Raw genomic sequence first — 12,778 nt, 5'->3', positions numbered from 1 at the left:
TTGTATATTTTTATATATATAATGAAGCCACACTGCCACGTCAAGGCACCTCTGATTAAGTGTGGGCCCTGTAACTTAACTATGTGTGTCCCCAACATTCCCAGCTATTGGACATACAGTATATAACAATACACAAACAGGTTCGATCGGTTGATTTAAATTGTGTGGGTTTCTGTGTTTTTTGTGTTAACCTTTCTTTTTATGAAGATCAAATAAAGAACAACATCATGCAGAAATTGGAGGCATTCTGTAACAGGAAGTGGAGCAAAATATTCCAAAAGTAAGGAGAAATCATTTCACTGTTCACAATAAATGGTTTCCCTTTATCTCCTGTTCCGGTTACAACCATGACAATTTGGTTTTACCATCACTTTGGCAATCTCTGATAATGATCATCAGGACAAATAAAGAAGATAATTCTGGCCAGCTGAGGCACAGACAGAAATAAATGCCCACCAGAGATTCTAACTCTTCTGCTCTCATCCATAAACTAAAAAATAGTATTTGGTTTTAGATATATTTTAGGTAATCTAGTCATATGTACAGTGGCACTGTAGTCAATCCATTTATAAGTATATTTTTTTTATTATTACAGGCCATAGCCTGTCCATCTCATCATATAATAGTCATAGATATATGCCTATGAAGCAATAACTAATAAAAATGATTTCATGCACCTGCACCTGACATTATATACACTCTTTACTATGAACTCACTTTCATAATAGTTGACTTGAGATCATCTTTTGAAATACCTTATATATGAAATTATTAAATTCCATTAGAAGGCAGTAACAGTGTTTTATCATGCTGGAAAAGTCTTTCAGATTTGTGCATTTTTCCTGAAATACCTATTCTCAGACTTTTTCTTGAATCAATAGTTCTCGTTGCACGCTGATGAGAACCCACAACATTGTGAACATGCAGATATCACTGAACAGAGCAGTAATACAGAAAATAACAATGTTAGCTTAGAGGGATGAGTAAATCAATAGAAATCAGAAGAGCAATTAAGCCCACACAGACACATACCAACACATATATATTTATACACACTGTATAAATAGTATGACAGTAATCTTTTCAATGTCAACAGATAAACTGACCAAAATCCTCAAAACATTGATCAGTGAATAATTAGTCCACATAAATTTATACTAACCTTCAGCCTGCTGTGGTGATATTCCCTGTCCATCTCTTTGACTGGGTCTATAGGCATGCACACAGGGTGTGCCGGGTGTGCCTGGGCACACCCTAATCACTCCGAGGACAACACCAAAACTACAACAGTGGTTTTTAGTCACTGAGCCAGTGGAGAGATCACAAATATCTCTTTGTGACCGGCTCAGCAATACAGAGTGCAGCAGCACTTGCCACTTACATTTCTCACATAGCAGCCACAGTCCTCAGTGCCTGGGAAGCTTCGAGGAGCATGGCTGCGGCTTCCCAGGCTTTCCATCCAATCAGGAAGCCAGGCATGTGGTCACATGGCCACCTGCCATATGGGCTGTAAAGGATAACTTCACTTTAAATAAAACTTTAATTTTTTAAATATTTTCTAAGATATCTTTCGAATTGTTTAAGTGTCTCACATTTCTACGCTTAATATATGGCCACTTAATGGGATGTCCATATACCTTTTATCAAAAATAGGGAAAAAAAGGATAGGAAAAAAAACTTTTTTTGCCAAAGTCATAACTTAACATAGACATAATAATGTCATAAATTATCATAGAGGCATGTACAATTTCTGTCTATTATTAGGTCAAAGTTTAAAATTATTCTATGATTTTACATTCTCATTGCAGCCTCTATATTTCTGCTTTAAAGTTTTAAGTCCCTTTTTTGTTTTGGCTTTTGCTACAGAACTTGACTATTACAGGACCATCAGTTTTATTGTTTTCAGTTTAAAATCTGTGTAAATTAATTTGTTTGTGCAGAGCAGTCCAGTAGGCATTTTCCTCTTATCATTAGGTTTAAGGATCTGTAGCAAAAAGTATCCTGTATTGTATAATCTTACAGTGATCTTGGTACTGGTGCCTCATCAGTAGCTTTGATACATATGCAGGTTTCACATCGTTTCTCTATCAAGTCAAAATTCCATCTGAATTGGGATGTTCAGAGAACTTTCACAATTCTCCTATGCCAATATGCCAGAAAACTCAATTCCAGGAATATTCCTTGAAGTCTTTTGTCTTTGGGCAAAAGGAGCTGGACCTCTTTTGTGATTTTTCTTCCAGGCATGGGTTATAGATGGTAACCAGTGGGGAATGATTATGCTTTGCAGTCCATTTATACTGTGGATATTAGGAATACATTAACCCACATCTTCTCCATTGTGTCACTCCTCTCCATAGGGGCACTCCTCTCCTACCCCTCTTCATAATGTCGCTCCTCTTTCTCCCCATTATGTTGCACCTTTTCTCCGTCTCTCCTTTCCATAGTGTCACTCCTCTTCTCCACCTTCCGTGTTCATGGTGTTGCTCCTCCCCTCCATCCTTTCTCTTTATAATATCACTCCTCCCTACAGTGCTGTTCCTCCCTCACCTCTGTATAATGTTGGTTCTCTCCTCTACCACAGCTCTCCACAATGTTGCTCCACTTTCCTCCACCTTTCCTCTCCTTAGTATTGTTTTTCCCTTCTGCCTTTCCTCTTTATAGTGTTGTTTGTCTCCTCTCCTTCCTTTCTCCATAGTATTGATCCTCTCCACAGTGTTGCTCCTCTCCTATCTCTTGCCATATTTTTACTTTTCCCCTTTCTCCACCTACCTTCTGTCCTTCTCCATAGTGGAACTTATTCTCATCCCCCCTCCACTTCCTCTCTCCATAATGTCCCTTCTCTTCCCCACCCGATTTCTATTTGGGAGTGTAGATTTGCTTCCCCCTCCTCCCCTATATTCGGAGGCTTATAGCAAATACCCACAATAAGTTTATGGCTAGGGTCCGCCATATCGAGCTACAGCCATAAGGTTGCTCTCCTCCACCTCAACCCTCTCTATAGTGATGCTACTTTCCTCACCCTCCCCTCTCCAATGTAACCCCCCTCCTCCCAAATAGTGTTGCTACTCTTCTTATCTCCTCTACATAGTGTTGCTTCTTCTTCATCTCCCCTGCCCTTTTTCTCTAATTGCTTGCAGCAGTAAAGGGCTGACAGTTTTGGTAGAGTGATTTAGAGGCACACTGGGCTTTGTGTGCAGATAGCTCTATTATAGTGACAGTGGAACAGAGAACACCCCTGTCATTACTACAGGAATAAACTGAACATAAAGTAAATCACACTACACATTACTGTCAGCCCTGTACCGCTAAAGTAAAGGACTGGCAGATCTATTTATCTAAAATAAACCAAAGTGATCTGATCAGCAGGGCTGTGCTGGGAGACACGGAGCTCGGGAATAGTAAGAGGCAAGATTACTTCTCTTGAGTTTTCCAGGGCTCTGTGCACTGTGTGACAAGATGTGCAGGTAGATGCATGGGCAATGACAGAAAAGCAGGGAACTTCCATCATTGCTGAAGGATTGAGCTAGAAATAGATGGTAGCACTGTACTGTTGCACGTACAGAAGTGATAGATCTATCTAAAACAAACATAAGTGACCTGATGAGCAAGGACAGGGCTGGGTGGGGAAACGCTGTATAAACCCCACCAGCACCCACTGTTGTTACCTCCTACTGCAGATAGACATGATTATATAAGCTGATGAGGTCATCCAGTAGACAGTAAGCAGGCTGGGGTGACCAGTCATATAAACAGGAAATAGGTAGTCTTATGATAGTCACAAAGCACCTATTCTACTATTTTGTGAGATTAAAAGGCAAAAAAAAAAAAAAAAGGAATACAAGAGAATGGAATGTAAAGATCCTAATGCTTACAAAGAAATAGTTTTGCCCGGATTTAAGCCTTAATTTAAGTAGTATAAGTGGTGCTATAATGGGGCACTTCTGTGGCGGCATTGCTGTTAGGGTGACATGACATGGTTATCAGCAATGTAACATGGCTCTGAATTTGACATTCTACAAATTTGCAATATTTTCTGCTGGGTTTAAGTTTATATGTAAAATGGCTAAAGTGATCTCTTTATCTCTAAGGCCCAGTTCACACTGAGGAGTTTTTGAGCAGTTGGAAAAGCGCTTTTAAATGCCCAACACAAGAAATCCCACGATTTTCAATTATCCTGGTTTACAACTGAGCAGAAAAACGCCAGCAGGAAAAAGCCAAACACCCAAAAAGGTACATGAGCTTCTTTGGGCAGTTAAAAGCATGTTTTTGCCCCATAGACTTCAATAGAAATGCCCAAAAACATGTTGCACATTTTCTTGAGCATTTTTGCACATTTAAACGTGCATTTTTCCATTGCCCACAATGGTTCATGAGCTGCCAGTCAAAATGCGTATTTTCATGTTTGAAATGCACAATGCACATATCCGCGCAAATAATCGCATGCTGCTCACGTGTGTACAAACGAGAAAAAAACGTGTCGCCTAGGTGTGAACCAGTCCTAAAACATATGCAAATGTCTCCTATATCACTTTAAACCCTGATCACTGTCTATATATCCTAAAACTGTACAGCAACCATTGCTACTCATTTGTGTCTTTTTGTTTCTCTTTGTAAAAATATGTGGCTTTAGGAAACATTTTCAGATTTGCATATTGACTAAAGAAAGCTCAGAAATTAAATCTTAAAAATGCATTCAAGTACCTTAACTACAACGGTATTAACAAAAATGAAGCCTATTTGTGTATCATTCACCTGTAGATCTTCAAATCTTCTCTGAATTGGTGCTAACACTGTCCTTCCTTCTGGAGGTGCCTACATTTGTTCCCCATGGTTCCTGTATGTGTTGTAAAGTAGCCACCACTCCAAGCTCGCTCCCATGATGGACAACAATCTCCATACAAATTAATAAAGTAAACATGAGACTGTAGTCCATCACGGGAGTGAGTTTGGAGCGGTGGCTAAAATACAATACACACAGGGACCATGGGGAACAAATGAAGCCACCCTTCAGAAAAAAGGACAGTGTCAGCACCAATTCAGAAATGACTTGAGGATCTGCAACTGAGTGATACGCAAATAAGCTTAATTTTTGTTAATAGGGTATTTTAATGTATTTTTAAGATTAAACATCTGAGTTTAGTGTAACTTTAAAAACTTTAGTTAGCCAATAAAGGTTATCACTTAAACCTTGAACTTTCCGCAATAATTGATTTATAATGGGGTACAACACTACTACTGCTATGTTGGCTAACAAATAAAGATATGCTTGTGTACAACTGCTTACAACGACTTGAATACATCAATCTCTTTTCAAATACAGCATATTGTCACTTCAGATCATAAAGGCTACATCATTTGTGATGAGTGCTATCAAAGCTAACAATCCAGATGTCAGCATTTTCCAAAAATGCTAAATGCCTTAAATTAAAATCTAGCACGTTCCTTTTTATAGAAGTTTGATATTGTTCAGCTTCTTATACAATCCATAGAATCCAAAATGCCATTTTCAATAGCCTTGAATTTCTCCACAGTCTAATTGTAATCGTAGCAAGGAGCGAGACAAAAGCATCACTGTATTTTCCATTATTTTTCCCTTGCCAACTACCTTTATGCTCTCCTAGCACACTTTGATTTATCATTCAATAAATTCAATGCCATAGAACTATTTTACTCACAAGCACCTGTAATACTGAGGCTACCACACATTTCTCACAATAGAAAAAAACATTATTTAGTAACCCAGTATTGATGGAATAATACAATGCAACCAATGTGTTGTAAATATGGTATATTAAATAGGGTATTGACAGTATTTTGAAATGAGAGCTATGTGCATTTGATGAGATTTTATTGCCACATGGTATTTGTGTTTAACAATGCCATAATGCTAGAAAACCAAAAAACATTTAAAAAAAGCAATTTTTTTTGTTCAGTTAATTGCAAACCACACTTAGTAGTATATTCTGCATGTATTCACTGTAGCCACAACATATGCATATTAGATTTCATAAGGATATGATTCGCTAGTGGGCGTATGATCGATGCCCCGGCATATGTGCATATTCTTAAGTAAATCAGGCCCCCTTTCTTCTCTTCTTTTTTCTGTGTCTGTGAATAGACATTGGAAGTAATTTGAATGCTAGTTACTGGCTAAATCAATACTGTCACTATAAAAAAAAGTCAAGATGCCTGTAAAATAAGATGCAATGCTTACTTCTCCAGCAGGCAGTGGCTTCACTGTCTTCAAAAACTCGAATAGCTAAATATCCTCTGGGTGTGTCAGTTGCATGTTGTTTCTATGCGCCTGCTTTAATAATTTGTCAAGTCCCTATAGGCCTGATTCATAATAGGTCCAAATGGCTTTTTGTGCTTTATTTCAGCATGTTTTTACAAGCTAACTTTTGTCAATTTTGTTAAATGATTTAATAAAGATAAGAATTGTGTCTATAAATTTTGACTTCTTTATTAAATCCCATTATAGGTTTTAAAACTCAGTATTCATGTTCTGGGAAGCACATGAAAGCATGTTAAAAGAGTTTTTAGTAGTAATGATTACAAAGGAGTTAGTTGAACTGAAGAAAGCTGTTGTGTAAGCTGTCATGTAAACTGTTCTGTAAAAAAAAATTTAAAACGGTAATACTGTCACCTTTGCCATTTTCTTATCTGAGTCTGTTAGGATAAAACGATACACAAATTTCTTTTCAATTATGTACAAAATGCACTGATTTCATATAAGGACCCAGGACTGACGTGTGCTTTAGGACCATCAGGACAACACGTAAAAAACAGGTATTGGATAAACTGTAATTGAATTCTGATTCTGGTTTCAATAAGAGACTTTAGCTTAATAATGCTACAGGTCAGCTGGGAACCATGGAGGACATCCATAAAACTCAACTAATATTGTGTTTTTGCTACCACTTAGTAAATACGGCTCTGTAAATATAAGAGAAGAGTGAATTACAACTGTCATTATGTTTTATAGTAAAAAACATGATTTGTTCTAAGGTCTGACACGTCTAGATGTTCAGAATACAAAGATCAATAGCCTCAATCATCCTGCACAGACAAGCCATAAAGAAAGAAGAATAGAATAAGAAAAAGGAAACCATGAATTGTGGTGACAGCACAGGCTGAGAAATTGCAGTGACAGCAATCAGAACAACAGAGAAAAACCTGACATAGGGCAGAGATTCCTTCATTACAGACATCACATCCCAGACCAATATATCAACACAGACACAAAATAAAGATAATTAACAATGTCTGCTGCTCTAATTGCACATTAAAGGAAATCTTGTTATATGGCAGTTCTTTTTTTAAGAGCCAAAAAATAATAATTTACAATCTGCTACCTGTATTCTTTAAAGGACCATCTGTGGAGTTCTTCATCTTCACATACGTTGTGTGATATTGCAAGCTCTTATTATGAAACCAATGAAAAAAATACATTTAACTCTACTCAGAAAAAGGAGATGCTTTTCTTGTTTGTAAGGTGCATTTGAGTTGGTGAATGCCACATACTATTTTCAAAATGATGTTCATTCGGTTTGTTACTGCAGCATTTCATAAGAGTATTGGTGAGTGTTCTGCTGCATTGTCAGCCTGACATGTTCAATCCTCCACTTTGCCTTTGCTGTTCACAGAGCACATCCGCAGCCAGAGGCGGCTCTAGACTTTGTGAGGCCTTAGGCGTAACTCAAACGTGAGGCCCCTACTTAGACCCATAATGAAAAAAAATGCAAACGATAATAATAAATTGAATGAATCAATTGCATATTTTATGACTAGCGTTTAATCCAAACAGCCTGTAATCCACAGCTCCCAGAGCTAGAATTTTATTTCTGTCTCTTATCTAATTCTATAAATAACTAGACACAAAACCCTGGCCCTAAGGAAGTAATTCACAAAGTGCAAAGGTCAGTCGTAAGTAACGCACAGAGTGCAGAGGTCAGTTGTAAGTAACGCACAGAGTGCAGAGGTCAGTCGTAAGAAACATACAGAGTGCAACAGTCAGGAGAAGGTATTGTACAAAGTGCAGAGGTCAATAGTAAATAACCCAAATCAATTTGAAAAATTAAATTGCAGAGGTCAGAGTGCGGAGGTCAGTGATAACGCAGAGTGCGGAGGTCAGCTGGGACCCAGAGCGCAGGGGTGAAACCCAAAGCCCAGGGGTGGGACACAGACTGCAGGGGTGGAACGCAGACTACAGGGGTGGGACGCAGAGTACAGGGGTGGCAAAGGAGGGATGCAGGGGAGGGACGCAGAGTGCAGGGGAAAGGAAGCAGAGTATAGAGGGAGGGGACGCAGAGTTTAGTGGGAGGGGATGCAGAGTACAGAGGGCGGCGGCATGTGTGTCACCTCGGGCAGGCTCTCTTTCCGTCTGCCGGAGCGGTGGCTGTTGAGGCGGGAAGCAACATTTTGTATGGGGCCCTGTGATTTCTAGTTACGCTCCTTGAGATCCCACACAGCCCACCTGATAGCGACTCTGCAGAGCCCACCATAGACTCTCTATGGTGGGCTCTGCAGGGTCTCAGGTGGGCTAGTCACACCCCTGCACATCTATTAACTGGCAGCCTTCTCCATCGCTGGGCCCTGCCTCCTCCTCGGTCGCCAGTGTGCACCGCATCCTTCTCCTCCACCACCGCCAGGCCTGGCCTCTTTCTCCATTGCCACCAGGCCCTGCCTCCTCCTCTACAGGGTTCCGGCCTACTCCACCGCAGCTGCCAGTTGTCACTGACTCTGGTTAGTGTGGGACGCATAGTATAGAGGGAGGGGACGTAGAGTTTAAAGGGAGAGGACGCAGAGTTTAGAGGGAGGGGACGCAGGGGTTAGAGATGCAGAGTATAGAGGAGGGGGATGCACAGTACAGAGACTTACAGTGCATAAAGGTTGTTGTTGTTCTTCCCCCTTCCTCTCCTGGTGGGGGGGAGTAGTGATGTTTTCTGCTGTGAACCCTCCAGTGCAGCATGGTGCCTCCAGCCGTCTTCCTGTTTCGAGGACCCGCCCTCCTTCTGTCAACTGGCCAATGCAGGCTTCCTCCCAGCCCATAGCAGCTGGAGTGGGAGGAGCTGCACGTTCTTGCAGAGGAGCCCGACTATGGAAACGGGCAATGCCCGCCGGGCATGTGAGCAGCTGAAAGCTGAATCGGCTTTTCTCCTCTCCGGGCCGCTGCAGCTACAGATCGGCCCGGAGGAGAGAGATAAAAGACAGCTGTGATTGCCGCTGCGGCGGCTGTTTAAAGGGGCCTCCGCCCGGTCCGCTCCGGCATTTTATTCACTAGCCACAGAAGGCAAGTTAGGCGACTGCGAGGCCCTGTGAGGGCGAGGCCTTAGGCGACAGCCTAACTCGCCTAATTAGAGAGCCGCCTCTGTCCGCAGCATCATCACAGGCTATGCTTTGTGAATGGCACACCAGAGCTGTTGTCTGTGATAGACACTGTTTTAATGAGGCTGCTTGGCTTCCTGACCAATTAGGAAGCAGGGCGGTGGGTCATAAGTTGCCGACTGGCTTGCTGATTGGTCAGGAAGCCAGGCTGCCTAGCAACAAGTGAAGCCAGCTTCCTAGCCAATCAGGAAGCAGGGCAGCACTGATTGGCTAGGAAGCCGGCTTCATGCTCCCTCGGCATTGCCGATCAGAGGGACATATCACTCTGACCGGAAGTTGCGGTATTGGAGGTAAGTATCGGAGCATTTGGGCGAGTACTAGTATCAGTGCATCCCTAATTATTATCGCATATTTATTTATTATTTACTTTTTAAATAATTTTTTTATCTTTAATTTTTTTTAAAGAATTTGAGAAACAGATAATGGTTTATACCTGCTCAAGGACATACAGTTGGTTGCCCTATCCATTAAAAAGATTTTGTTATTCTGCTCCACTAGTCCTTCTTTGAATTTTGATTTGGATTCTTCATTATAACTTTACCTGTACTTCTAAATCTGTTGAATATGCTGTGTTTTACCCATGGGGCCTGTGCTGCATGAGCAAAACATAGTTCAGATAATGGATGTATATTTTAAAGGATTTTTTAAAAGTAGTTTTTAATAGTGTAAGACACTGTATAAACAAGTTGCTTGTTTTTGGAGATGAAATATCGATCACCAGGAGCATAATAGCATATCATGTCCCATTGTTGGCTCATCGAAGTGACAAAAAAGTATCAAAATAAAATTGATCCCAAGGAGAATATGTGTGTGTGCTTCTTTTAGTGGTATTGACCTGGTTTGGTTCCAGTACAGATATCACAACAATTTGCATTTACTTCACTGGGTGAGTGACATCACCGAAAAAAAGATTTTTCTTCTGGGAAGCGATGGTGCAGCATTTATTTCTGAGGTTTTATCTTTGTTTTTGGAATTACAGCAATTTTTGCACACTTGTTACCCTAATTTGCATTTATCTCTTCTCCAGGTGCCGTAATGAATTATATTACTGAGTTGAAACACAGATATGTGCGGCATAACTGAGAAACAAATACATATTTATATATTCTTTAAAAACAAAAAACACTAAATTTGTAAATTATATCAAAACAAACCTGACTATATAAATATTATGTATACCTTTATTGTGCCATATATGGTTTCAGAAAGGAAGACACCGTGGAACCTTACTGCAAGGTCTAGTGCAAAAGAAATACCTATTTTGGGTTGACCCGTGTTACAGCTTAACATGCCTGGAACAATTAACATTACAAAGATTAGAAACTAATTTTGTCACCAGTAAAACTGGATGCTAATGGTTTTGAAATAGCAGTGACTGGATCTTGAATGAAAATGTCATGGTTTAATAAAAGACTATTGAAGAGGGTGGTATTGAAACGCCTTGCAGTGAACTCAGAAAAAACTCATCTATCACTTTTTGATAGTGCAATCTTTCTGAGGATGAGTTAAACCTAAGGCAGCCTTTTCAACAATATGCAATCTAAGTTGCTTTCAAACAACTTAATTCACTGTTATTCTGTATATTAGCACATGCACAAACACTCACTCGTGTGTTACTACATCCTCTGGGGTATTTTTAATCTTTACATGGAAAATTGGAAATATTGCTGAAGGTGTTCTACCCCCTTTTACATATAGAAATGGCGGGCTCTTTGGGCTACAGTCAGTGGAACAAAATTTACCAGGGACTAGGAGACACTAATACCGAGATAAGTAATTATACTAGACCACTGAAAGATTGATCCTGCCTCAGGGCAAGGGGTACTGTCTGCAATTTGAACTAATTCTTTCATAGGGTGAAAAATCCACAAGTCAGTTAGGTGTTGCCTTCCTGAAGAAAATGACATGGACCTGGCAGGTACAAAAACAAAGAATAAATATATCACATTTGTAAAATACTTTTTAATTTTTTGTCAGGTAAATATGAATTACCTCATATGGATATTTCATACTTATATTTCCAGCCAGGGTGGTGCTTTAGGCTCATTTTGATGTGAACTGCTTTAATTAAATGTCTGTTTAAAGAGCTTAATGGCTCAAACTCAAATGTACACATACAACAAGTGATCAGAGGAGAAAGAAACCAATATCAAAGGTGTGTTCAATTAGATTTCTTTTTAGGAATAGTAGTGTGATATATACTTTTTCAAATATTTTTAAAACATTTATTTAAATATACTTTACTAAATGTACTATGGACACTATAATGTTTTGAATACCCATACCTGAATGAGTGCTAAAGGATTCAGACAGGTCTCATTGGGGTTCCTAAATGGCGGACTGTGGTCCGGATACAGACCAAGCATTGGTTCTATCTGGACCTTGATTGCCGACTAAGTTATGGCTGGCTGACAGCCAGCCATAACCCAGCGCAGGTCACCATTCCTCCTTAGCCATTGGCTGCTAGGCTGCAGCGTTTCTAGCAACAAATGGCATCACCTTTATTCCACGCCCAGCATTAAGGGAGGGTGGAAGAGTATAGTCTTCCATCATCCCTTGCAGCCTGAAATCTGCCCCGCCTCCCAGCTCTTCCCATCCCTGCCTCTTTACTCCTCCCATCCCCGCCTGCCATCCTCTCCCAGCACCATCTCTCCTCTTCTCTCAGCATTGCCTCCTTGCTCTTCTCATCCTCGCCTCTCATCCCCTCCCAGCACTGCCTGCCTTCTCCTCAAGCTCCACATTATTGTGACAGCAGCATTTTAAAGGGGCACTCTGATAGGGATAATTACGTATTAGTTGTCCTCATCTGAGTGCCCCCTTACACTAGCTGCTGCCATCTGAGTTCCTCCTTATAACAAATTAAAAAATAAGAGGGAACTCTGATAACGAATTATTATATTGGGGGTCCCTATCAGCGTACACCCTTACATTGCTTGTCCCCATCAGGGTGCACCCTTATATTGGGTGTCCCCATCAGAGTGCTCCCTTTTTTTGTATTTAATGTAAGGGGGCACTCCGATGGTGGCAAATAATGTAAGAGGGCACTCTTGGGCATCTAATGAAAGGGGGCACTCTGATGCCAGTAACTAATGTAAGGGGGCACTCTGATGGGGTCATTTATTGTTAAGGGGCACTCCAATGGGGCCAACTAATGTAAGGGAGCACTCTGAAGGGGACACCAAGTCTAAGGGGGCTCTCTGATGGGGACAACTGATGTAGGGGGCACTCTGATGGGGAAGACTGATGTGTGTAGGGAATTTTAATGATACATGTTGATCATGTGGCTATCCACCATTTTGTGTGCATTTTGTCCATTTTAAGTTGACATGTACCATGCTTGCTGAAACAAGTATAGGCTTTTGCATAGTCATTATGACATGGGGATGCGTGA

Source organism: Nanorana parkeri, unplaced genomic scaffold (genome assembly GCF_000935625.1).
Source record: "Nanorana parkeri isolate BGI_ZX_2015 unplaced genomic scaffold, ASM93562v1 scaffold1655, whole genome shotgun sequence".
Lineage (NCBI taxonomy): Eukaryota > Metazoa > Chordata > Amphibia > Anura > Dicroglossidae > Nanorana > Nanorana parkeri.
The sequence above is the reverse complement of the archived record's forward strand: the minus strand, read 5'-3'. Positions refer to the sequence as shown.